General features: G+C 47.3%; 1 long non-coding RNA gene across 1 annotated transcript in view; it reads right to left on the bottom strand.

Annotated features, from left to right (window-relative positions):
* LOC106502652 overlaps positions 1-27,715 on the bottom strand; it is a 38,836-nt gene continuing 11,121 nt past the window's right edge. The window contains exons 3-5 of the long non-coding RNA XR_001296299.2: positions 1,842-1,953; positions 1,077-1,182; positions 1-16 (exon numbers count right to left, since the gene is read on the bottom strand). This is a non-coding gene — a long non-coding RNA (uncharacterized LOC106502652). The remainder of the gene's footprint in view (positions 17-1,076; positions 1,183-1,841; positions 1,954-27,715) is intronic.

Below are 27,715 nucleotides of genomic sequence, written 5' to 3'. Positions count from 1 at the left end.
CATCCTATAGATAAATCTGCACAAATGAATGCCATGATTAGAATTTCAAACATCACAAAGGATATAAAGTGAAAGGCAAAATTTCTTGCTCCACACCCGCCATTTCCAGAGCAATCAGGTTCCTTGTTTATTTCTGGAAAGTGTCTATACATACTTGTAAACCATGGAAGGGAGTCCACTGCTGTTTTGCTCATTGGGGAAATCACAACCCATGTAGTTGGTTCCAACAGGTGGAACAGGTTCCAACAGGTAGTTCCACCTGTTGAGGGGAAGCAGTTGTCCCTTCATACCTCCATCCACAGGCCAGGGATTTGAGCCCTCTGCTGCTGGTCATTTGTGCAGTTTGCTATTTTTAGCCCTCCTTCTAAGTCCATGGAAGAATTGCATTTCCCTACCTACTTGAAGTGAGATGAGAACATGTGACTTGTTTCGATCACTAAAACATGAGTTGAGGGAATTCCCTGCCAGGCCGGTGGTTAGGACTCGGCACTTTCGCTGTCAAGGCCTGGATTCAATCTCTGATTGGGGAACACAGCCCCCTTCCCCAAAAATGAGTTGAACTGTTACATGGCATTTCAAGGCTAAACTTTCAAGCTTCAGGGTGCAATTTCCTACACTTTCCACTTCCCTTTGCTTTGGTGATTAGCAGTCTTCCAGTGGCTGCCCAGTTAGCCAGGGTCCTGGGATAAAATGGTACACCATTAAAACAGCTAAATAAAAAGGAAGAAAAAATATAGCATTTTGCTAACCATCTCTGAGCATATGCCCCTAGGAAACAGCTTTTATTATGGGAATAAAGCTTAGATTTAGAAAATCCCGTGGACGGAAGAGCCTGGTAAGCTGCAGTCCATGGGGTCACAAAGAGTCGGACATGACTGAGCGACTTCCCTTTCACTTTTCACTTTCATGCATTGGAGAAGGAAATGGCAACCGACTCCAGTGTTCTTGCCTGGAGAATCCCAGGGACAGGAGAGCCTGGTGGGCTGCCGTCTATGGGGTCACACAGAGTTGGACACTACTGAAGTGACTTAGCAGTAGCAGCAGCAGCTTTTCATTTTAGAATTAGGTATACTTACAGTTTTTAAGGTGGAAAATTGATATTATATATTTTAAAGAGGCCATCTTTAGAGTTAGTGTCCCATTAGAGGTGATCTGATCAATGCGTCACCAATGCCACGTGATCTGGACAGAGACGAAAAGGCAGAGAAATAGATAGTGAGACAAGAACTGGAAAAAAGATAGATAGCCCCTTGGCAGAGAAGAGCACCGGCCTCATCCTCACTTCTCACTGGGCACAGGCACGTCCCGGGTCCTCACAGGGGCCTGGGGACTGTGTGAGGGGCAGACTGTGTGAGTCTGGGGGAACATGAGTTACTGCCTTTGTGCCCTGACCCTGCTCCAGGCATCCATCTCTGTCTGTGATTCATGGATCCTGGCGCCGCTCACAACTGTTAATCATCGCAGCCCAGAGAGGGGCCTCTTGAGTGGGAGCCTCAGACACAGAGAGATTCCATCCCGTTACTACGGGCAACCAGGCAGGGCTAAAGTCTGTACCACCCGGCCTCCTGCTCCAACATGGGACCATGCCCCTGGCTGGCCTGCTCTGGGAGTGTGGTGGGGCCTGTCTGGTCTAGAGAGGGAAAGGCTGTGAGACAGTTTGGCTCAGACAATGGGGACCCCTGAGTGAGGTAGGCGGGCTGGAGTTAAAGTGCATCTCTGGGGAGGAGGGTGGTGCTTTGGAAGATGAATCTGGCTCCCTGTGCTGGAAGGAACTGAGGGTGAGCGCTGTCTGTGGAGGGGACCTGAGCTGGTGGCAGAGGGTGTGAGGGATGTGGTGGTACCTGGGGCATACGGCAAGGAAGACTGGCCTGGTCTTTTGGTTGTGGGTGAGGAGGTGGAGATGTCAGCCAGGACTCAGGGTTTGCCTCTGGGTGACTCGGTGAGCGTGGTTTCCTGGAAATTGGGAAGAGGGGAGGAGCGGAAGGATTGAAGGAAGGTCAGGTGTTTTGCTTTGTTCAGTTTGAAATACTGTGAGTGGTTCCTGTGAAGATGGTTAGGGCCTTTGTGTATCTGGAGCTCAAAAACCAAGTCAAGGCTGGAAATGCATATTTAGAAATAAAAGGGGAAATGGAAGCCATAGGAGTGAATAAGAGTGCTGAAGACAGAAGTTTTTGATGCCACAAACAAGCTGTTTTAGTGAATGATCAACCTCATAGCAATCTACTAGGTCTATTCTAAAAATAGCCCCCATACTCCATTGTAGAAACACATGTGCACACTTTCTGCATATGGGTCACCACACTCATGCCCCTCCCTGGAGTTCGTCCCACAGAGGAGCTCTTAGAGATCTTTCCTCTTAATATGGGAGAGGGGGAGGGGGTTTGGTCCATGCAGGCAACAAGGCACTTAGAATGGTCAGCTCCCTTGTGGTCTGGGGGTGCAGTCTCGCTCCCTGTCTTTAGGGCAGTCCCTCCCAGACCTGCCACTCTTAGCTTCCTGGCCCCAAGTCTGGCCTTGGGGATGTCTGAACAAACCACCAGTGCTTGGAAGGCAGTGTGGGCCCCTTGGCACCATAGCTACCCTGACCCAGGGCCTATCTCTTGACCTCACTTCCCAAGGCCTGGGGTTTGTTTCTGACCTGCTCAGGGGCCGGTTCTGGTCCCCAGCTGCCCCTTTCTGGTATCAAGTGCTGTGTATGAGGGCCATCTGCACACTTGATCTTGCCCTGGGATCCCTTCTGATGCTACACGCCAAATGCTTTACCCCGGTGCTCTCTGCACAGCCTCTTGTCTCCTGCCTTTTGTCAACTGCTCAGCTACTGAGGCTGAAGAGACCTGGAGGCTTCTGCTGCTGCTCTCAGGCTGAAGAACTCATGGAGGGGAGAAGCTGGCAGGACATTGAGCAGACAAGAGGGAACAAGTCCTTTCTCTTCGCCTACTTGCCAGTCTGCTTCTGGTGCCACAGACTGGCAGTACCTACCAGGGACCACTGATAAGGGACAGGCAGGATCCCAGGGCTCCAACGCTAGCGGCACAAAGCAGAGAATCCATGTGGGTCTGGAGCGGAGACACCACAGCTCGAGGACTGACTAGGACATTGTCCTGCCCACCTGCCCTTGCTCCACAAACTCTTGCCCATCCTCTGGGTCTCAGCTTAGCTGTGGTTTCCTCCCAGCAGCTTCCTTGGGACCCAGTGTCCTCCCAGTTTCCTACAGAAACTTGCATCCACTTCTGAAGAGCACAAGCCAGCTTGCAGGAAAGCCCCCTCTTTGTATGTCAGTCCCCTTATCTCTGAATGAGAGGGATTTTGTCAACTTGTAAAATCCTCAGGGTGATCACACAGCTCAGGAGGTCCTTGGTGAACTCTAGTTTCTGAAGTTGTAAGCGCTCTCTGGAAGAAAGCTAGGGACTAAGTGAGCAGCGATGGTTTTGTTTACCTCCCAGACTGGGATTCCCAGACACTGCCACTTTTTTCCTCTGACAATAGTAATGAATAGCATTGATTGAATACCTGGCAGGTACCATTCACTTTTCTTCACATTCTACACATATTAACTCATTTAATCTTCACAAACTTATGAACAAAGGCAGAGAGAGGTTTAGCAACTTGCCTCATGTCACACAGGTAGAAAGTGGTAGGACTAAAATTTGAATTCAGGAAGTCTGAATGCCAGGGACTATGGCTTTAGCTGCTACTTTGCCCAGGGATAATGGGAATTAGAAACATGTGGCCAGCTTATGTAGTTGATGCCAATGATGATAATAATACTGCTGATAAGATATGACCTTCATAGTGGACACCTTTCCATCATATTTTCTGTTCCGAACAGATCTGACAAGCTGTCGGAGGAATACCCATGGAGGAGGAGGAGGAACAGGAGGCATTTTAGATGGCGGAGTAGAAGGACACGTGCTCGTCTTCTCCCGTGAGAACTCCAAAATTATAGCTCCCTGCTGAACAACCGTCGACAGGGAAATGTTGCATCCCACCGAAAAAGTATACCCCACATCCAGGGACAAAGAAGAAGCCCCAGCAAGATGGTAGGAGGGGTGAAATCACAGTTAGAATCAAAACCTATACCTGCCAGAGATGCTTGGAGGGCTCAAACAAAACTTTGTATGCACGAGGAAACTCCATAGAGGCTGAGCCAGACCTGTCTTTGAGTGTTTGAGTGTCTCCTGTGGAGGTACAAGTCAGCAGTGGATTGCCGCACGGGCAGGGCATCTGGGTGCAGCAGACCTGGGTATGGCATAAGCCCTCCTGGAGGAGGTCACCATTAACCCCACCATAGAGCCACCAGAGCTTACACAGGACTGGGGAGACAGACTCTTGGAGCGCACAAACAAAACCTTGTGTGCACCAGCACCCATGAGAAAGGAGCAGTGACCCCATAAGAGACTGACCCAGGCTTGCCCAGGAGTCCAGGAGTGTCCAGGAGTCTCCAGTGGAGGCGTGGGTCCGTGGTGGCCTGCTGCAGGGTCGGAGGCACTGAGTGCAGCAGTGCACGCATGGGACCTTTTGAAGGAGGTCACCATATCTTCACTACCTCCACCATATTGACCTCAGGTTAAACAACAGGGAGGGAACACAGCCCCACCCATCAATAGAAAATTGTAGTAAAGATTAACTGAGCATGGCCCTGCCCATCAGAACAAGACCCAGTTTCCCCCTCAGTCTCTCCCATCAGGAAGTTTCCATAAGACTCTTATCCTTATCCATCAGAGGGCAGATAGAATGAAAACTACAGTCACAGAAAACTAATCAAACTGATCACATGGACCACAGCCTTGTCTAATCCAATGAAACCCTGAGCTATGCCATGTAGGGCCACCCAAGATGGACGGGTCATGGTGGATGTTCTGACAAAATGTGGTCCACTGGAGAAGGGAATGGCAAACCACTTCAGTATTCTTGCCTTGAGAACCCCATGAACAGTATGAAAAGGCAAAAAGATAGGACACTGAAAGATGAACTCCCCAGGTCGATAGACACCAAATATGCTACTGGAGATCAGTGGAGAAATAACTCCAGAAAGAATGAAGAGACAGAGCCAAAGCAAAACCAACACCCAGTTGTGGATGTGACTGGTGATAGAAGCAAGGTCCAATGCTGTAAAGAGCAATATTGTATAGGAACCTGGAATGTTATGTCCATAATCAAGGTAAATTGGAAGTGGTCAAAAAGGAGATGGCAAGAGTAAATATCGACATTTTAGGAATCAGTGAACTAAGACAGACCGGAATGGGTGAATTTAACCCAGATGACCATTATATCTACTACTGTGGGCAAGAATCCCTTAGAAGAAATGGAGTAGCCCTCATAGTCAATAAAAAGAGTCCGAAATGCAGTACTTGGGTACAATCTCAAAAACGACAGAATGATCTCTGTTTGTTCCAAGCCAAACCATTCAGTATTACAGTAATCCAGGTCTATGCCCCAACCAGTAATGCTGAAGAAGCTGAAGTTGAATGGTTCTATGAAGACCTACAAGACATTCTAGAACTAACACCCAAAAAAGATGTCCTTTTCATTATAGGGGACTGGAATGCAAAAGTAGGAAGTCAAGAAACACCTGGGGTAACAGGAAAATTTGGCCTTGGAGTACAAAATGAAATAGGGCAAAGGCTAACAGAGTTTTTCCAAGAGAATGTACTGGTCATAGCAAACACCCTCTTCCAACAACACAAGAGAAGACTCTACACATGGACATCACCAGATGGTCAGCACCAAAATCAGATTGATTATATTCTTTGCAGCCAAAGATGGAGAAGCTCTATACAGTCAGCAAAAACAAGACCGGGAGCTGACTATGGCTCAGATCATGAACTCCCTATTGCCAAATTCAGACTTAAATTGAAGAAAGTAGGGAAAACCATCAGACCATTCAGGTATGACTTAAATCAAATCCCTTACAATTATACAGTGGAAGTGATAAATAGATTCAAGGGATTAAATCTGATAGACAGAGTGCCTGAAGAACTATGGACAGAAGTTCATGACATTGTACAGGAGGCAGGGATCAAGACCATCCCCAAGAAAAAGAAATGCAAAAAGGCAAAATGGTTGTCTGAGGAGACCTTCCAAATAAATGAGAAAAGAAGAGAAGCTAAAGGCAAAGGAGAAAAGGAAAGATATAAGCATCTGAATGCAGAGTTCCAAAGACTAACAAGGAAGATAAGAAAGCCTTCCTCAGTGATTAGTGCAAAGAAATAGAGGAATACAATAGAATGGGAAAGACTAGAGATCTCCTCAAGAAAATTAGAGATACCAAGGGAACATTTCATGCCAAGATGGGCACAATAAAGGACAGAAATGGTATGGACCTAACAGAAGCAGAAGATATTAAGAAGAGGTGGCAAGAATACACAGAAGAACTGTACAAAAAAGATCTTCATGACCCAGATAACCACAATGGTATGATCACTCACCTAGAACCAGATATCCTGGAATGCTAAGTCAAGTGGGCCTTAGGAGACGTTACTACAAACAAAGCTAGTGGAGGTGATGAGCTATTTCAAATCCTAAAAGATGATGCTGTGATAGCGCTGTGCTCAATATGCCAGCAAATTTGGAAAACTTGCTGTGGCCACACAGCAATGGCCACAGGACTAGAAAATGTCAGTTTTTTTTTTTTCATTCCAATCTCAAAGAAAGGCAATGTTAAAGAATGTTCAAACTACCGCACAATTGCACTCATTTCACATGCTAGCAAAGTAATGCTCAAAATCCAACAACAGTACATGAATCGTGAACTTCCAGATGTTCAAGCTGGGTTTAGAAAAGGCAGAGGAACCAGAGATCAAATTGCCAACATCAGCTGGATCATCGAAAAAGCAAGAGAGTTCCAGAAAAATATCTACTTCTGCTTTACTGACTATGCCAAAGCCTTTGACTGAGTGGATCACAATAAACTATGGAAAATTCTGAAAGAGATGGGAATACCAGACCACCTGACCTGCCACCTGAGAAATCGGTATGCAGGTCAAGAAGCAACAGTTAGAACTGGACATGAAACAATAGACTGGTTCCAAATAGGAAAAGGAGTACATCAAGGCTATATATTGTTACCCTGCTTATTTAACTTATATACAGAGTACATCATGTGAAATGCCGGGCTTGATGAAGTACAAGCTGGAATCGAGATTGCCAGGAGAAATGTCAACCACCTCAGATATGCAGATGACATCACCCTTATGGAAGAAAGCAAAGAAGAACTAAAGAGCCTCTTGATGAAAGTGGAAGAGTAGAGTGAAAAAGTTAGCTTAAAACTCAACATTCAGAAAACGAAGATCATGGCATCTGGTCCCATCACTTCATGGCAAATAGATGGGGAAACAGTAGAAACAGTGTCAGACTTTATTTTGGGGGGCTCCAAAATCACTGCAGATGGTGACTGCAGCCATGCAATTAAAAGACACTTGCTCCTTGGAAGGAAAGTTATGACCAACCTAGAGAGCATATTAAAAAGCAGAGACATTACTTTGCCAACAAAGGTCCATCTAGTCAAAGCTATGGTTTTCAGTAGTCACGTATGGATGTGAGAGTTGGACTGTGAAGAAAGCTGAGTGCCAAGGAATTGATGCTTTTGAACTGTGGTGTTGGAGAAGACTCTTGAGAGTCCCTTGGACTGCAGGGAGATCAAACCAGTCAATACTAAAGGAAATCAGTCCTGAATATTTATTGGAAGGACTGATGTTGAAGCTGAAGCTCCAATACTTTGGCCACCTGATGCAAAGAACTGACTTATTTGAAAAGACCCTGTATGCAAGACAGGAAATAAGACACAGATGTGTATAACGGACTTTTGGACTCAGAGGGAGAGGGAGAGGGTGGGATGATTTGGGAGAATGGGAATTCTAACATGTATACTGTCATGTAAGAATTGAATCGCCAGTCCATGTCTGACGTAGGGTGCAGCATGCTTGGGGCTGGTGCATGGGGATGACCCAGAGAGATGTTGTGGGGAGGGAGGTGGGAGGGGGGTTCATGTTTGGGAACGCATGTAAGAATTAAAGATTTTAAAATTTAAAAAATAAAAAATAAATAAAAAAAAAAGAAAGAAAAGACCCTGATGCAGGGAAAGATTGAAGGCAGGAGAAGGGGACAACAGAGGATGAGATGGTTGGATGTCGCCACCAACTCAATGAACATGCGTTTGAGTAAGCTCTGGGAGTTGATGATGGACAGGGAGGCCTGGAGTGCTGCAGTCCATGAGGTCACAGAGAGTCAGACACAACTGAGTGACTGAACCGAATGGAAGGAATAATATTTCCTTTCTTTTATGGAACCAAGGTGCCCAGATTGCTAAACATACAGATCTAGAAAAGGTGCTAAACATAAAATACCCTGCTTTCACGGGTGGACACATGACCCGTGTGGGACTAATGAGAACCCTCTTTGGCATTTTCACTAATAGATGAGGGAACACCTCATGGCAGGTGAAGAACTGCGAGATGCTCCAGGTTTATAGGAGAAGACAGAGAAAAAGAAGCTGCTTTGCAGAGAGAAGCAGGGATGAGAGGAGGAGAGCATCACCTTGATTCTGCTCTTGATTCTCTGAACCAGTAGAGTCCTCTTTTGCCTCATCTGGTTTATGCCGGTCTTCTCACACTTGTGACTTTAAGAGCCCTTCTGTGTGTGCGCGCTAAGTCGTTCAGTCATGTCTGACTCTTTGCAACCCTATGGACTGTAGCCTGCCAGGCTCCTCTGTCCATAGGATTCTCCAGGCAGGAATACTGGAGTGGGTTGCCATGCCCTTCTCCAGGGGATCTTCCCGACCCAGGGATCAAACTTCCACCTCTTACGCTCTCAGCATTTTATGGTTTATGAAGGCCTTTCCCTAATAGTTGGTTCTTACACCAGCCTGAGGAGGAGGTAGGGTCAGTATCATCTCTTTACTTCTCACAAGGGAAGCTGAGATCAGGAGCAGCTAAGTGATTTGCCAAGCAGTGAGTGAGGAACCAAGTGGGCAGAGTGGCCAATGGTCTGCCCCTGGAGCCAAATTTCTGTCTTGTTTTCCCCCTGGGCTCCTGGGTGCCCAGTGGAGGGGGTGTCTTGATCCCATACCTCCTTCAGTGCTGCTGCTGCTGCTGCTAAGTTGCTTCAGTCATGTCCAGCTCTCTGCGACCCCATAGACAGAAGCCCACCAGTCTCCCCCTCAGTGCTAGTGGCCCCCAGATTTTTTTTCTGGCTGTGCGGTATGTGGGATCTTATTTTCCTGACCCAGGATCAAACCATTACCCCTTGTGGTAGAAGTATGAAGTCTTAACCATTGGACTGCCAGGGAAGTCCCAGTGGCCCCTAGACTTTGACCATGCCTTCGCCTCCATTCATTCCTCCAGTTGCTTGACATGGGGTCTAGAGGGAGTGGGGCTGCAGAGTAGGAGACTGTTGATGGACCCCATGCTTCTCATGACCTTGGGGCTCACCAGGCCCTATGGGACAGAGAGATGCTGACACACAGCACAGCAGCCGTGAGACCTGCCAGCAAGCTGACCACCCAGGGCTGGGGCACCAGTCACCCTGACCCCGTCCTCCTGGGCACCTCGACAGCCTGTGGGAAGCCTTCCTCTTGCCAGACTAGGCTTGGAGTTTTCTCTTCAGTCTGGGCCCCAGCACAGGGAGGGAACTGGGTGCAAGGGTCTCCTCTGGCTGGGAGCTGGAAAACTGGATGTACCTCTGGGTTGAAATTAAAAGATGCTTGCTCCTTGAAAGAAAAGTTATGACCATCCTAGACAGCATATTAAAAAGCAGAGACATTATTTTGCCAACAAAGGTCCGTCTAGTCAAAACTATGGTTTTTCCAGTAGTCATGTATGGATGTGAGAGTTGAACTATAGAGAAAGCTGAGCACTGAAGAATTGATGCTTTTGAACTGTGGTGTTGGAGAAGACTCTTGAGAGTCCCTTGGACTGCAAGGAGATCCAACCAGTCCATCCTAAAGGAAATTAGTCCTGAATATTCATTGGAAGGACTGATGCTGAAGCTAAAACTCCAATATTTTGGCCACCTGATGTGAAGAAGTGACTCATCTGAAAAGACCCTGATGCTGGGAAAGATTGAAGGCAGGAGGAGAAGGGGACGACAGAGGATGCTTGGGAGTTGGTGATGGACAAAGAGGCCTGGTGTGCTACAGTTCATGGGGTAGCAAAGAGTTGGACATGACTGAGCGACTGAACTGAACTGGGTTGGGAGGCTGGGGGTGCATAGCGCTAGCACCAGCGACTATTCTGAATCCTGCTTTAGAATCTTCTCAACCCTGACCAGAAGAAGGGGTGGAAGGAACTTCATGTTTATTGCCAGTGTTAGGACTGGTCTGAAGGGACCTCCTTCTGTGGTGAATGTGACCTGTGACGTCTCCCACCCTCCTCTTAGGCTGACTCATACCCCGCATCCTCCCCATCCACCCCGGCAGCCCTGATCCAGGGTTGGAGGCTGGGCTCCCTCCAGCCCAGAGGAACAGATCTGCTCCCCTCTGGTGGCCTGGACCAGAAGCTGTCTTCGTGCCACCAGCAGGCGCAGTGGCCCATCTTGTCTGTGCACCCATCTGATGGCTTCTCACACCCCCTTTGGCGGCATCCCACTTCCCAAAGAAACTGAGATTGCCAAATTTAGCAAAAAGTAAAGTGCAACAAAAAGAAGATGCCTAGTAAAATTTGAATTTCATAAAAACAAAATACTTTTAAGTGTAATGATGTGTGATGCTTTATCTGTGACCCCTAAGAAGAGCTCAAGGTCAAGCAGGTGAAGTGGGTTGGATGGGCCCTGTGCCTGGCGATGCAGGGTTCCTGCCACTCAGCCAAGCGCTCTCTACATCCCATGGCCTGCCAGCAGGTCAAGCTTGGTCTTTGTTGTAACTTCTGCCCTCGAGTCATGGGTGCTCCCCTTTATGTTGTGAGGATAGGGCTGGAAGCAGGGATAATGGTCTAATTCCACCCCAAAAGGAAGCAGAGACTCTGCAGCAGTGGTTTCAAAACCTTGTCAGCCTTGTCAAAGACGAGCAGCAGCAGCATCTGTGACGGTTAGTTTTCCGTGTCAGCATTTCATGGGGTGTGCTCAGACATTTGGTCAAATATTATTCTGGGTGTGTCTGTAAGGCCATTTCTAGGTGGGATTAAGATTTGAATCCTTAGGCTGAGTAAAGCAGATTAAGTTCAGTCACTCAGTTGTGTTGACTCTTTGCGACCCTATGGACTGCAGCATGCCAGGCTTCCCTGTCCATCACCAACTCACGGAGATTGCTTAGACTCATGTCCATCGAGTCAGTGATGCCATCCAAACATCTCATCCTCTGTCATCCCCTTCTCCTGCCTTCGATCTTGCCCAGCATCAATGGGTCAGTTCTTCGCATCAGGTGGCCAAAGTATTGGAGCTTCACCTTCAGCTTCGGCCCTTCCAATGAACATTCAGGGCTGATTTCCTTTAGGATGGACTGGTTGAATCTCCTTTCAGCCCAAGGGACTCTTAAGAGTCTTCTCCAACACAACAGTTCAAAAGCATCAATTCTTCAGCACTCAGCTTTCTTTATAGTCCAACTCTCACATCCATACATGACAACTGGAAAAACCATAGCTTTGACTACATAGACCTTTGTTGGCAAAGTAATGTCTCAAAGTAATGTCGGCAAAGCAGACTGCCCTCACCAATGTGTGAGGGCCTCACATGGTCAGGAGAAGGCCCGAGCAAAATGAAAAGGTCGAAACTGAAAGTGAAAGTTGCTCAGTCGTGTCCATCTCTTTGCGACCCCATAGACTATACAATCCATGGAATTCTCTAGGCCAAAATACTGGAATGGGTAGCCTTTCCTTTCTCCTGGGGAATCTTCCCAACCCAGGAATCAAACCCAGGTCTCCCTCATTGCAGGCAGATTCTTTACCAGCTGAAACACAAGGGAAGCTCAAGAATAATGGAGTAGGTAGCCTATACCTTCTCCAGGGGATCCTCCCGACCCAGGAATCAAACCAGGGTTTCCTGCATTGTAGGGCAATTCTTTACCAACTGAGCTATCATGGACCCTCCTGCCGATAAGAAGGAACTCCTACTGCTTGGTTATTTTCGAGCTGGGACGTTCATTTTTTTTTGCCTTGGGAATCAAACTGCAATATTGGCTCTTCCTGGGTATCAAACCTGCAAGCCTTCAGACTGGAGTTACATCTTGCTTTCCGGGGTCTCCAGCTTGCCAGCTGCAGATTTTAGGATTGAACTGAAAGTGTTAGTGGCTTAGTCGTGTCTGACTCTTTGTAACCCCAAGGACTGTAGCCCTCCAGTCTCCCCTGTCCACGGAATCTCCAGGCAAGAATACTGGAGTGGGTAGTCATTCCCTTCTCCAGGGGATCTTCCTGACCCAGGGATCAAACTTTGGTCTCCCTCATTGCAGGCCAACTCTTCACCAGCTGAGCCACCCGGGAAGCCCTTTCTTAGGGTTCAGTTCAGTTCAGTTCAGTTCATTCACTCAGTCATGTTCGACTCTTTGCGACCCCATGAATTGCAGCACATCAGGCCTCCTTGTCCATCATCAACTCCCGGAGTTCACTCAAACTCACATCCGTCGAGTCGGTGATGCCATCCAGCCATCTCATCCTCTGTTGTCCCCTTCTCTTCCTGCCCCCAATCCCTCCCAGCATCAGAGTCTTTTCCAAAAAAGCTCAACATTCAGAAAACGAAGATCATGGCATCTGGTCCCATCACTTCATGGGAAATAGATGGGGAAACAGTGAAAACAGTGTCAGACTTTATTTTTTGGGGCTCCAAAATCACTGCAGATGGTGACTGCAGCCATGAAATTAAAAGATGCTTACTCCTTGGAAGGAAAGTTATGACCAACCTAATAGCATATTCAAAAGCAGAGACATTACTTTGCCAACTAAGGCCCGTCTAAGTCAAGGCTATGGTTTTTCCAGTAGTCATGTATGGATGTGAGAGTTGGACTGTGAAGAAAGCTGAGCGCCGAAGAATTGATGCTTTTGAACTGTGATGTTGGAGAAGACTCTTGAGGGTCCCTTGGACTGCAAGGAGATCCAACCAGTCCATTCTTAGGGTTTAAGACCACCTCTAAACTGTACATAGATAGCATTTGCTACAGAGTGATACAGGCTTCCCTGGTGGCTCAGACAGTAGAGCGTCTGCCTGCAATGCGGGAGACCCGGGTTTGATTCCTGGGTCAGGAAGATCCCCTGGAGAAGGAAATGGCAAGCCACTCCAGCACTCTTGCCTGGAAAATCCCATGGAGGGAGGAGCCTGATAGGCTACAGTCCATGGGGTCGCAAAGAGTCGAACATGACTGAGCGACTTCACTTTCTTTCACAGAGTGATAACAACTAAGACTTACATCACTGAGCAAAATCCTGCTTGGAAGACACTTCAAAAGATAGAACCGAGGGGCTTCCCTGGTGGCTCAGTGGCAAAGAATCCACCTGCCCATGCAGGAGACACGGATTCCATCCCTGGTCTGGGAAGATTCCACAAGCTGCCACAACTATGGAGTCTGTGCTCTAGAGCCCAGGAACAGCAACTGCTGAACCCACATGCCCAACTACTGAAGCCCTCGTGCCCTAGAGACCATCCTCTACAACAGAAGAAGCCACTGCAGTGAGAAGCCAATGCACTACAAGGAGGAGTAGGCCCTGCTCGTGGCAAGTGGGGAAAAGCCCGAGCAGCAATGTGCTGGGCTTTACCCAGCACAGCCAAAAATAAATAAATAAAATGATTAAAAACCCAAAACAAAACCCACTAGGCCCAATGCACTTAAAAAAGAGAAAAAGAAAAAATTGAGTAGTGGTACATTTAACCCAGATCATATTATCAATGTTGTTAGCCTTCATAATCACACGATCCATTTCTCTCTATATAAATTTATGTATTTTCCTTTTAAACTCTCAACATATTAGACAATGCCATGGTAGTGAGAGCGATCTCCTTATCTCCTTCACGCCATCTACTGAGATACAGATGTTAATCTCTTCCAGAAACATCCCTGTAGACACACCCAGAAATAGTATTTTATCAGCTATTGGGCATCCCATAGGCCAGGCATATTTACACATGAAATCAACCATCACAGACACCCACGATCGTGCTCCCTTGCTCTCCACTTCACTCACTCTGTTTCTAAAAGACTTTTTTGCTGAGTGTGAGTCACCTGCTCAGTGCTCTTGTTGCTTCTGTCTCACCCTGTGGAGTATTTTTGAATGAGCCTCTTCACCTCCGTGTGCCTCCCTCCATCTCCTCGTCTGTACTACAGGGAGGCTGAGCCATGCTTCACAGGGAAGTGGTAAGAGTCCCGCTAGCTTCTGAGGACTGAGCACGTGGGGTGGGGAAGTTGTTAAGATTTCACGTTCACCCTCTTCTGGTGCCATTGACATCTGGGCATCGTGTGTCACCAGAGGGGTGGGAGAGCCTGGCTGGGCCGGGACTCTGAACAGCATGAAGGACCCCTATAGCAGGCCCTGGCTGCAGCCACCAGCACCTCCTGCCATTGGGCCAGTAGATCCCGTGGTGGTGGAGGTATTGGTGGTGGGAAAAGATGCTGCATTGAGTTTGTGGCCAGACCCAGGGGGAGAATCACAGTGGAGATCCTTGTGGTTCTGGAGGAAGGCCATGCCCTCTGGGGCAGAGAACTAAATGCTTTTGACAAACAACCTCTGGTATGTCCTGGGCCCTGGAACAGACAGAACTTCTGAGCAAAGGACATCAAGTGACCACGTGGCTGACACTGCAAATCATAAAACCACCAGATCACAAGGTTGAGCAGGCCGGCAGCAATCCACAGTGAGACAGGAGAGGAGGACCGGAGGGCACAGCAAACGGGTAGCCCAGAACCCCCCCAGCACCCACCACAGTTGCACCAAGGCTGTAGGGAGGACCCTAAATGACCAGCTGCAGGAAGAGGAAAAAGCTCTCCTTCTAGATAGATTCCCTTGGTTATGTGGGTGTAGCTGGGAAAGGATGGCAGCCACACTATTGACTCTAAACCACATAGGTTAGAGCGCCCGGGAGCTGCTTTTCGTGAATTCATTTTCTCATTTATATATTAGTTTCATGCATTCATTCTCTCTTTCATAAAGTATCTGTGGTTTGGCCTTGATCCTTCCAGCCTCCTCCTGATGCTTTTACTCAAGTCTTCTCTCTGGTACATCTCCAGCACTTACTTTATGTGGGACCTTTCCATTGGCATTTAAAAATGCTTAAGTCTCTCTTACCTTACAAGAAAACAAAACAAATGTTCTTAGAAAACAGAAACAAAACTTCACTCCACTTCCCTCTAGGTCTATTGCCCATCTCTCTTCTCTTTAAGCTGAACTTCTTAAAAGAACAGATATCTGCTGTCTCAGTTTTTGCCTCCCTAGCACTCCTCAACCACCTCTTCCAGGCAGGCCTCCACCTCTGCCTCTCTCTCTAAATGGCCTCTGTCTCTGGTAGGAGTCCCTTCTCTCCATCCCTGCTGCCACCGGTTTCACCTTCTACACAGATCTCTGTGATAGTCTCCAAACTTATCTTCAAGTAACATTTTTTGTCCTCTCAGCATGCAGGATCTTACTTTCCTGGCCAGGGATTGGACCCATGTCCTCTGCATTGGAAGTGTGGAGTTTTAACCACTGGATCACCAGGAAAGTCTCTGGGTAACATTTTTTATTCCTTGGATCTATCCCACACACAACAGGATGATCTTTTAAAAACAAAATTCTCGGAATTTCCTATGGTTTTTTATGTCTGCTAGGGTTACCATAGCAAAATGCCACAACCTGGGGGACTTAAATAGTGTAAATTAATTTTTGCTCAGTCCCAGAGGCTGGAAGTCCAAAATCAAGGTGTTGGCAGGCTTGGTTTCTGGTAGGAATTTTCTCCTGGACTTGAAGATGGCTGCCTTCTTTCCGTGAGTCCTCACTTGACCTTTTTTTGAACAGGCCCTCACTCTCTCCTGCGTCTCTTCTTCCTCTTATATAAGAAAGCCAATCCGGGGACTTCCCTGGTAGTCCAGTGGTTAAGACTTCATCTTCCAATGCAGAGGGTGTAGGTTCAATCCCTGGTTGGGAGCTACGATCGTGTGTGTGTGTGTGTGTGTGTGTGTGTGTGTGTTAGCTGCTCAGTCGTGTCCACTTCTTCGCAACCCCATGGGCTATAACCCACCAGGCTCCTCTGTCCTTGGGATTCTCCAGGCATGAATACTAGAGTGGGCTGCTATGCCCTTCTCTGGAGGATCTTCCCAACCCAGGGGTTGACCCTGGGTCTCCTGCATTGCAGGCAGATTCTTTACCATCTGAGCCACCAGGGAAGCCCAAGACCCCACGTGCCTAGTGGCCAAAAAACGAAAACATAAAACAGAAGCAATATTGTAACAAATCCAATAAAGGCTTTAAAATGGTCCACATCAGAAAAATCTTTAAAAAAAGAACATCAGTTCTGTTGGATAAGGGCCCCACTGCTGGGACCTCGTGTAACCTTAATGACTTACTTAAGGCCCTATTTCCAAATATGGTCACATTGGAATTTAGAGCTCCAACATATGAATTGATGGGGCACACAATTCAGTCCAAGTCAGCCGAAATCCTTTATATGGTCTTCAAGGGCCTGCACGATCTGGCTCTTGTCTGTTCTGTCTCAGGTGGCCAGCTCCCCCCATCTTCTCAGTTTATTTCTCAGTTCCTCAAGCATGCAGGCTTCTTCCCTTTCTAGGGCCTTAGTACATGCTGTTTGTTTTGCTTGAAATATTCCCTTTGTACCCTCTCCCCCACTCCCTTAGTTTATAGCATGCCTACTTATCTCTTAAAAATTAGTTACATGTCTTCCTCAAAGAAGTTTCCCATGACTTTAACACCATGCCAGGATCCCTCACTTATATTTCTTCTTTGCATGCCTTACTTCTCCTGTGACACTTACTACCATTGTAATTAAATCTTTAACTGTGTAATTAATTGTTTAATGCCCCCCTCGCTTCCGTAGGAGGAAAGTTCCAAAACAGTAAGGACTATCTCTGTTTCATCTACTGCTGTAACCCCAGCACTTAGCGCAAGGCACTGTACACATGAAAACCTTAAAAACAGATTATTTAAAGATGGAAGGTAGATTCTTTACTGGATTTTCAGGTGAAGAGAAATGCCAGAAATCATCAATAATTAAAAAACTCTCTCCCTCAGTGAACCTCTTTCTAGTCAGGAAAGCCAAGGTTGTTGAGAATTATATCATCTTGACCTATCTTGGAATTTATACAGAAGACTCTAGCTAAAATCTCAATGACAGATTTCTGTTTCTGCCCAAACTGCTCAATCATGGGAGACTGTTTTGAAGATAGTTGAAGCAATTTGTCCAATAGCCCATGACTTTGCTGCTCCTTCTAACAAGGAGGAATGTTAGCTGGTCTTCCTCTTAAATCTGGACTGGCTCTGTGACTTGCTGTGGCCAATAGAATTTCACAGAAGTGATGCTGAGTATAGGCCCTGCCCACTAGTGTCCTTAGAGCATTTTGGAATGCTACTGCAGGACCACCATAGAAAGGAGCTGGGTTAGCCTCCTGGATAATGAGAGAACAAATAGAGGGGAATTCAGGCAACCAGCCAACAGCCAGCACCAACTTTTAGACGTGCAAACAAAAACCTTTTAGGTCTTCCTGCCCAGCTCATCTTCCAGATGAAATTAACCACAAGAGCAAGCCCAGAGAAGCCAACAGAGGAACCCACAGAATTGGGAGAATAACAGATCATTGCTGGGTGCTTCATTACCCAGAAATGCTGAATGGAGTGTCAGTCCTCCTGATTTCTGCCTGATCATCTCATTTCCCCTTCTCTAAACACTCATGCCCTCCCTCCTGACTCTCACTGTCACACTCAGTATGAATCATCAGAACACTCTAGAATGCTGATATTTCCAACTGTAAATCCAGCAAAGAAAACAGACAAGATAACTGACTCACAGTGGGGTCTATATATGTGACTTCAGCTGAGTCTGTGGGTAGGGCGTTGTTAAGGAGCATATTCTTGGAAAAGGGGCCACATTCCCTCACCTAGGACACAGGGCTCTTGAGGTGGAAGCCAGAGGCAGGGTCACTGGGCACACCTCATTTGACCATGGCTGCAATTTCTAAACTTAAAATGCAACCCAAGATTTTTGCCATGTAGTAAACTTCCTATGACACAGGAGGAGATCCTAGAAACTTCCACGTGTACCCACTGGCCTGTCCACTTGCAGCACTGATCACCACAGCATTGTCTGTATCAGAAAAAACTTAGGATAACCCAAATGCCCAACAATGGATATTTACACCATGCAATACTATACAGGTAAAATGAATGAACAAGAGCTCCATGCATTAACATTTTTGTTATTTAGTTGCTAAGTCATGTCCGACTCATTTTGCAACCCCATGAACTGTAGCCCACCAAGACACATCATTGAGAGAAAACAGCAAGTCGCCGAAGTAAAGTGTGATACTATAATTGAAAGTAGGATCCAGCTGCTTGCTGCTCAAAAGCCAATAAAGAGGCCAGGTTGTTGGAAAAGAAAGTTTGCTTTATTTTGGATCCCAGGGACTGGGAGGTGTGTGTGGTATGATGGATGCTTGTTCAAAGAACAGCTTTACTTTCCCCAGCACCGCACTCCAGTACTCTTGCCTGGAAAATCCCATGGACGGAGGAGCCTGGTGGGCTGCAGTCCATGGGGTCCCTAGGAGTCGGACACGACTGAGCGACTTCACTTTTACTTTTCACTTCCATGCACTGGAGAAGGAAATGGCAATCCAATCCAGTGTTCTTGCCTGGAGAATCCCAGGGACGGGGGAGCCTGGTGGGCTGCCGTCTCTGGGGTCACGCAGAGTCGGACATGACTGAGGCGACTTAGCAGTAGCACAATCAGAGGGCAAGAGCTTTTACAGACAGACAGGGAGGGGGTTCCATGTAGAAACAGCAGTCAGTTCTGACAGTCATCTTGAAACTGGTCATCAGCAGTCTATCTGCATCATCTTGATCGTTTTAAGTACAATTAAGCTTCAGTTTCAGGGTCTGTTTGTTCCCATTTCTCTGAGGCCAGTTCTCGGAACTGTGGCAGCTTATGTCATGGCTCCAGTCTGGTCATCATGTAGTAAACTTTTTCCACCTGGTGAGTGTTGCCGTGTCTGTAAGACAATTCACAGGATATGGCCCAGAACATTATCTATAGCCCTTGAGAAGGAACTAAAGGTCCTTGAAACTGCTTAATGACTAAACTGTTACTATTTTATCTCCGTTGACTGTTATCCTTTGCTTCTGCATGTTCTAACTTCTCTGATTAATTTTTTAAATTATCCAATTTATTTATTCTTTGGCTAGGCTGGGCCTTCGCTGCTGCATGCAGTCTTTCTCTAGTTGCAACAAGCGTGGGCTGCTCTCTAGTTGCGGAGGGTGGGCTTCTCACTGCGGTGGCTTCTCTGGTTGTGCAGTACGGGCTCCAGGGCACGCAGGCGTCAGTGGCTGCTGCACGTGGACTCAGCAGTTGTGGTTCATAGGCTCCAGAGCACAGGCTCAGTAGCTGTGGCACACAACATCAGTTGCCCTGCAGCATGTGGGATCTTCCTGGACCAGGGATCGAACCTATGTCACCTGTACTGGCAGGCAGGTTCTTAACCCCTGAACCACCAGGGAAGCCCCCTAAACTTATTCTTTGTCTAAGCTTTTCCACAGACAAAAAACAGACCAAGGGCATGGGGGGCAAGGATTAGAGTCCTGCTCCATTTCGATACTATTCGTGCAAAATTTTAAAACATGTAGAACACCGCCAACTATTCTTTAGGATGCATTTGTATGTAGTAAGTGTATAAGTAAATGCATAGGGTGTTAAACAGTATATCTGAGGTGGGGAGCAGGATGCGGGGGTACACAGGAGTTTCACCTGAACCAAAATGATTCGAAATAAATACGGGATATTCAAAGATTGTCAAAACGGGTGGTAGATATCATTCTCCTTACTTTTTGGGCTTCCCTGGTGGCTCAGAGGTTAAAGCTTCTGCCTTCAATGCAACCCTGCCTGCCTGCAACCCAGGGAGACCTGGGTTCGATCCCTGGGTCAAGAAGATCCCCTGGAGAAGGAAATGGCAACCCACTCCAGTATTCTTGGTTGGGAGGATCCCCTGGAGAAGGAAATGGCAACCCACTCCAGTATTCTTGCCTGGAGAATCCCATGGACGGAGGAGCTTGGTGGGCTACAGCCCACGGGGTCACAAAGAGTCGGACACGACTGAGCGACTTCACTTTATTTTGCAAATCAAAACCACAATGAGGTACCACTTCACACCAGTCAGAATGGCTGCGATCCAAAAATCTGCAAGCAATAAATGCTGGAGAGGGTGTGGAGAAAAGGGAACCCTCCTACACTGTTGGTGGGAATGCAAACTAGTACAACCACTATGGAGAACAGTGTGGAGATTCCTTAAAAAATTGCAAATAGAACTACCTTATGACCGAGCAATCCCACTTCTGGGCATACACACGGAGGAAACCAGAATTGAAAGAGACACATGTACCCCAATGTTCATCGCAGCACTGTTTATAATAGCCAGGACATGGAAACAACCTAGATGTCCATCAGCAGATGAATGGATAAGAAAGCTGTGGTACATATACACAATGGAGTATTACTCAGCCGTTAAAAAGAATTCATTTGAATCAGTTCTGATGAGATGGATGAAACTGGAGCCAATTATACAGAGTGAAGTAAGCCAGAAAGAAAAACACCAATACAGTATACTAACACATATATATGGAATTTAGGAAGATGGCAATGACGACCCTGTATGCAAGACACAGATGTGTATAACGGACTTTTGGACTCAGAGGGAGAGGGAGAGGGTGGGACGATTTGGGAGAATGGGAATTCTAACATGTATACTGTCATGTAAGAATTGAATCGCCAGTCCATGTCTGACGTAGGGTGCAGCTTGCTTGGGGCAGGTGCATGGGGATGACCCAGAGAGATGTTGTGGGGAGGGAGGTGGGAGGGGGGTTCATGTTTGGGAACGCATGTAAGAATTTAAGATTTTAAAATTAAAAAAAAAAAAAAAAAAAAAAAAAAGCTAAAAAAAAATAAATAAAAAATAAATAAATACTAATTTTTTAGCATTGAAATCATTATATGACAAAAAAATACAAAGCCCCCACCCCCACCCCCTTCTTCTTACTGGTCAGGTATATCTTTTCTGCAATCTAAGACTTTCAATATTGCTTTGCGGTAACCCTTCTGCCACTTGGGAAAAAGGAAAAACATTAAGAGGTCGATGACCTGCTTAGTTTTATTTTACGACAATAGACCTTTAAGTCATGGAGTTTCAGAGGAAAACTCTGAGAGTCTAGAGAGTCGCCTCCAGGGAGTGTGAGCTCAAGAAATGACTGCGGAGGGACTGAATGGCTGGCAGGACTTTCTGCATGGATTGTGCTCTGCCAGGCCTGCTGGCCCTTCATTAACCATGGCAGCTATCGACTTTAAAGACAGACACTGCCTGGGTAGAGAAGCTCCCGTGGAGGCCTGCTTCTGGAAGGGAGCGGGTGATTCACTGAAGAAGGACAAGTGGATGAAGGGACAATGTGGGAAGCGCACTTCACTTCAAGTGAAGAAAATGGTATTCGTAGCCCAAGAGTCCTGGAGTCACTTCTCTGTGTGAGCTGGGCAGTTAGGAGACTGTCTACCTGGAGAAGCCTGGAAATAGCATTGTGTTTACCTGCTCCTCTGAACCCCTGGGAGGTGGCTGCTGCCCCCAGCCCAGCGTGCTCATCAAACCTTGGTTTCAACCCTTACTTGCAGTGTGACTGTAGGCCGGTTATTTAAACTATCTAATCTCTGTGTCCTTATCGCTGAGTGGTGGAGCTAATAATAGTGAAAGGCAAATATAACTGGGTTGACTCAGTTCTAGCTGTTCTGGGTTGCTTTCGGAAGACATATAACTTCAGCTCAAAAAAATCTTGAAAAGAACGCAAATATGTACGTACATCTCCCACAGAGGCGGTCAAGGGGAGCCACGGTGCAAGATGCACAGCAAAAACTTCTTGAACATCCTCTTAACCCAGCAAATTCCCCAGAGCTCTGTCCTCGAGGCAGCCCCTCCCACAAATGTCTCTTCTCTCAATCTCCTCGCAGCCCCACGTCTCCCTGGATCTCTCCTGTGTCCTTCTGGACAAGCTGTTTTCTTCTGGGAGAAGCTCCAGAACCTTTTAAATTGTAAATCAATGTGGTCTTTCAGCTCCTTTCCATTTTGCTCCCTACTCATGATTATAGAGAAGAGTCTACAGCCCAGCGGGCAAACCCAGAATAGCTCTGGAAAGGGGTGAGGGGGAAGTGGTGGTGGGAGAGGACTCTCAGTATCAGACCCTTTTTGTCATTGTCACAATCGCACCTTACTCAAGCTCGTTGTGAGAATTAGATGAGATAATGTATGTCAACAACTTAACAGTAACTAACTGGTAAGTCCCCAAATGATTGTTTATTATTCCTATGACTATAATTACCATCCTTGGTCTTATTATTTATTTTCTTTCTTTTTTTTAAAAAAAAATAAATGCATTATATTATTTCTAAGAGCTTATTTATTTTGTTTGAATTCCAAGAACTTCAGCCAAAAGTTTAAAAACTCCAATTGCGGTCCAGAGGTTGTAGAGCATTCTCTATTTGGGCTGAGCCACCATCTGCCCACTATATTTTGTCACCCTGCTTATTTAACTTATAAACAGAGTGAAGAAGAAGTGAAGAGAAATCGTGTCTGCCTCTTTGCGACCCCATGGACTGTAGCCCACCAGGCTCCTAGGTCCATGGGATTTTCCAGGCATGAATACTGGAGTGGGTTGCCATTTCCTTCTCCAGGGGATCTTCCCTACGCAGGGATTGAACCTGGGTCTCCCGCATTGTAAGCAGATGCTTTACCGTCCAAGCTACCGGGGAAGCTATAAACAGAGTACATCATGTGAAATGCCGGGCTGAACAAAGCACAAGCTGGAATCAAGATTGCGGGGAGAAATATCAATAACCCCAGATATGCAGATGACACCACCCTTATGGCAGAAAGTGAAGAAGAGGAACTAAAGAGCCTCTTGATGAAAGTGAAAGAGGAGAGTGAAACAGTTGGCTTAAAACTCAACATTCAGAAAACGAAGATCATGACATCCAGTCCCATCACTTCATAGCTAACAGATGGGGAAAAAGTGGAAACACTGGTAGATTTCATTTCCTTGGGCTCCAAATCACTGTGGACAGTGACTGCAGCCACAAAATTAAAAGCTCTTGCACCTTGGAAGAAAAACTATGACAAACCTAGACAGTGTATTAAAAAGCAGAGATATCACTTTGCTGAAAAGTTCTGTATAGTCAAAAATATGGTTTTTCCAGTAGTCATGTACGGTTGTGAGAGCTGGATCATAAAGAAGGCTGAGCGCCAAAGAACTGATGCTTTTGAACTGTGGTGTTAGAGGAAGACTCTTGAGAGTCCCTTGAACTGCAAGAAGATCAAACTAGTCAATCCTCAAGGAAATCGGTCCTGATTATTTACCACAAGGACTGATGCTGAAGCTGAAGCTCCAAAACTTTGGCTACCTGATGCAAAGAGCCAACTCATTGGAAAAGACCCTGATGCTGGGAAAGACTGAGGGCAGGAGAAGTGAGTGACAGAAAATGAGATGGTTGGATGGCATCACCGACTCAGTGGACATGAGTTTGAGCAAGCTCCAGGAGATAGTGAAGGACAAGGGAGCCTGGTGTGCTGCAGTCCATGGGGAATCAAAGAGTCTGACACGACTGAGCGACTGGACAACAAAGACCAACTGTCTGCCCTCCCCTGCCTGTGATCAGCGACACTGACTGCACTTGGTTTGAGAAGCTGTGAAACGCCTGTTGGGCCACCTCCTCGAGGCTCTGGGGAGCCCACTAAAGGGCCTTTCCTTCCCCAGGCTCCCCTTGCCGGCTGGCCAGGGTGCCGGGTGCTTCACACTCTCTGTGCGGTATGGAGCACCTTATGCAGTTTAGCATCCACTGGACCTGGGATATCTTGGTGGCGGCAGCTCTGTAGAGGGGCCTTACCCTGCAGCCATCTGCCTGGCCCATCCACAGAACCAACAGGTCTGAAGACCACCCCTGAGGCAGCCTTCTGGCTTTGGGCGGGTCCCTTATGCAAGGCTCAGGCTAAGCACATAGTGCTGAGAAGCTGGCTTCTGGGAAGGCAGCCAGGGCCTACAGAGGTTACGGGGTTCTGGGAACCAGAATAGCCTAAATACAGGAAAACTTGGACAGAGAGTACTTTCCAGGAACTGAAGGGCTGTTCTGTGACAAGGAAGAGACTCCCGAGTCACGTCAGACCCACAGGAGCCACAGGAGGGCGCTCTCCCTCAGGGCAGTCTAAATGGGGGATATTGTACTCATCTTTGGTGCACAGAGTGTCGTGGGCGGGGCGGGGCGCGTGGGGGTGGGGTGGGGGTGGGACAAGCAGAGGGCGGACGACCCCTCTCTTAGGAATGACAGCTGAGAGGTTCCAGATGCTTACTGTGGGCCAGGCCCGGCTGTAAGCACTTTACAGGAGACATCTCATTTAACTCGCGCTCGCCCAGTGAGGGAGGCAGTGCTAACGCCCTGATGCACGGAGGAGAAACTGAGACAGAGGGAGGCATTGTCCAGGACCACACGGCTGGCCAGCAGAGGCGGGGGAAGCGGTAGCCTGGCTGCGGCACATGCTAGATCAACCCCCACACCATCCTTCCTCCAGTGCAAGGCAAGGGCAAGCCCGGGCAGTGCTTCTCACACTTTGTGTTCAAATGAATCACAATTCTGGATTCTGAATCTGCAGGGGCCTGGGCTGGGCTGGGGCCTGAGATTCTGTTTCTAAGAAATACTAATGAAACCCTCCGGCCACACTTTGAGTAGCAAAAGCCTTGAAGCCCATGGAATCTCTCAAGGCTGTAAGATTCACGTGTGCCTGTGGGCCCTGCAGGCACCAGGGGACCTGGAGCCCTGTCTGCATGGTGGTTTGAGGGAACAGAGCAGGGCACTGGAGGCACTGGATCTCCAGAGAGTGGACTCTCCCTTCTAGACAGACATAGGGCCGGCCCTCCCTTCCCCTCCCCTCTACCTCTTCCCTCCCTTCCCCTCCTCTGGGAGCCATAGCAGGCACCTTGCTCAGGACACAGCTCTCCCAGGAGGGTGGGCGTGGGAGGTGAGGTGGCCCCAACACAGACACAGATACATGGACACACAGACACAACGATACAGGTACAGAAGGACACAGACACGTATACAGACAGACACACGCACAGATACAGACCACAGACACATACACAGATATACACGTAGACGCACACAGATACAGACATAGATAGACCCACACATAGACACAGACACACACCCAAGCCCTGCTGGGCCTGACAGGGCAGATCTCTTCAGAGACTAGACAGAGTGCAAATAGCAACCTCACCTGTAGAAGGCCTTTCTCCAAGGCTCCCACTGACCAGGAGAGGAGGAGAGGGCCTGGGAAGTGGAAACGCACCTCCCACAGGTCCAGCTGTTTTCTCAAACCTCCTCTCTCCTCTCTGTCCTTAAGCCAGGCTCTCTACTTCCCCCACTTGGGCTGGCCCCCACATGCAGGTAGCATGGCCTCATGACACACACCTAACACGTCACCCTAGAGTTTAAAAACTCTGATGGGATCACATATATATTAAAAAAAAATTCAAAGACTTTCTACTGCCCACAGCATAAACTACTTACTTTCCGCACAGAAAAGGATTAACGGAGCAAATCTGACTGCTTGTTCTTAGAAAGGCCTGCTCACCAGGCTGGCCCCTGTCTGGCATCTGGGAATGGAGATTTTGAGTTGGGGGGGCTGGTTCCCACCATTAACCAGGAAGAATGACTGTCTGTGCCTAAACCGTCTGTACAAACAGTCAGTGTGGTTCATGCTGAAGCCCTGCTTTCCTTCTAGGATCCTGGAATTTGGGTATGTGCCAGGCAGAGGCTGCCTCTGGGGTCAGCCCCTGTATTAGTCAGGGTTCTCCAGAGAAACAGAGTAGGAGACATATATGGAGACGGAGCCAGTGACTCATTTTAAGGAATTGGCTCAGGCAAGTGTGGGAGTTGGCAAACTTGAAATCTGTAGGGCAGACTGGCAGGATGGAAATTCAGAGTTGATATTGTGACCTTGAGCACAGATTCTCAGGGCAACAGGCAGGTGTTCTCCCTTCTTTGGAGGATTCTCCCTTCTTAGGTAAACCTCGGTCTTTGCTCTTAAGGTCTTCAACTGATTAGGTGAAGCCCACTTATATGATGGAGAGTGATCACCTCACTCAAAGTCCCCTGATTTATAGGTTAATCTTCTCTAAAAAAATACCTTCACTGACAACATATAGACTTGTGTTTGATCAAACAAGGCACTATCGCCTGGCCAAATTGATGTAAACAGTTAAATATAACAACTTCCAATAAAATCCTGGGCACTGAGTCTCTAACAAGCTTCTTGGTTGGCAGTGTTTCACATATGTTATGGCAACTCATTGCTGGAGGGAGTAGGTGTGTGCCCTGTGGCTCCCTGGAAGAGGACTCTGATCACGTACTCTCAAGAACAATTTCCCTTGCACCTGGTGTCCCTTAGACTTCATCTCGTGTTCCTCTTCCTTTGCTGAACATGCTCTGCATCCTGTTCTAATAAATCACAGCTGTGAGTACAACTGTCCACTGAGTCCTGTGAGTCCTCTTAATGAGTAGTCATCCTGGGGATTTCCAACCCATCCTCAGATGCTCTGATCTGAGCCTGGCCAGCCTCCTCAGTTCCAGCTCCTGTTTCTCTCCACCGTATACCCCACATTCCCACCATACTGATATACTTAGTGTCTGAATATGCTATGCTATCTCATGCCTCCATGGTCTAGAATGCCCTTCTTTTCCTCTCTTGGCCTGGCTAACATTTTTGGGGGGAAGGATACACCACAGAGCTTGCGGAATCCTAGTTTCTCAACCAGGGATTGAACCTGGGACTTGAAGAGTGGAAGCACAGAGTCCTAACCACTGGACCACCAGGGAATTCCCACTACCTGGCTGACTTCTATGCAACCACCAAGACATCTTGTTTGTATGACAGTCTCTAGGTTCATCCACATCTTTGCAAATGACACAATTTTGTTCCTTTTTGTAGCTGAGTAATATTCCATTGTCAGAGAAGGCAATGGCAACCCACTCCAGTACTCTTGCCTGGAAAATCCCATGGACGGAGGAGCCTAGTAGGCTACAGTCCATGGGGTCGCTAGGAGTCGGACACGACTGAGCAACTTCACTTTCACTTTTCACTTTCACTTTGGAGAAGGAAATGGCAACCCACTCCAGTGTTCTTGCCTGGAGAATCCCAGGGACGGAGGAGCCTGGTGGGCTGCCGTCTCTGGGGTCGCACAGAGTCAGACACGACTGAAGTGACTTAGCAAGCAAACAAGCAAGCAATATTCCATGGTATGTATGTTTCATATCTTCTTTATCCATTCTTCTGTCAACGGATATTTAGGTTGCTTCCATGTCCTGGCTAATGTAAATAGTGCTGTAATAAGCACTGGGGTGTATGTTAGAAAAATGGTACAGATGAACCTATTTGCAAAGCAGAAATAGAGACACAGACATAGAGAACAAATGTATGGACACTAGGTGGAAACGGGGAATGAGATGGATTGGGAGATTGGAATTGACATATATACATTACTAAGTATAAAATAGTTAGCTAATGAGAACCTGTATAGCACAGGGA

Source organism: Capra hircus, chromosome 11, assembly GCF_001704415.2.
Source record: "Capra hircus breed San Clemente chromosome 11, ASM170441v1, whole genome shotgun sequence".
In the NCBI taxonomy this organism is placed as follows: Eukaryota; Metazoa; Chordata; class Mammalia; order Artiodactyla; family Bovidae; genus Capra; species Capra hircus.
The sequence above is the reverse complement of the archived record's forward strand: the minus strand, read 5'-3'. Positions and strand labels throughout refer to the sequence as shown.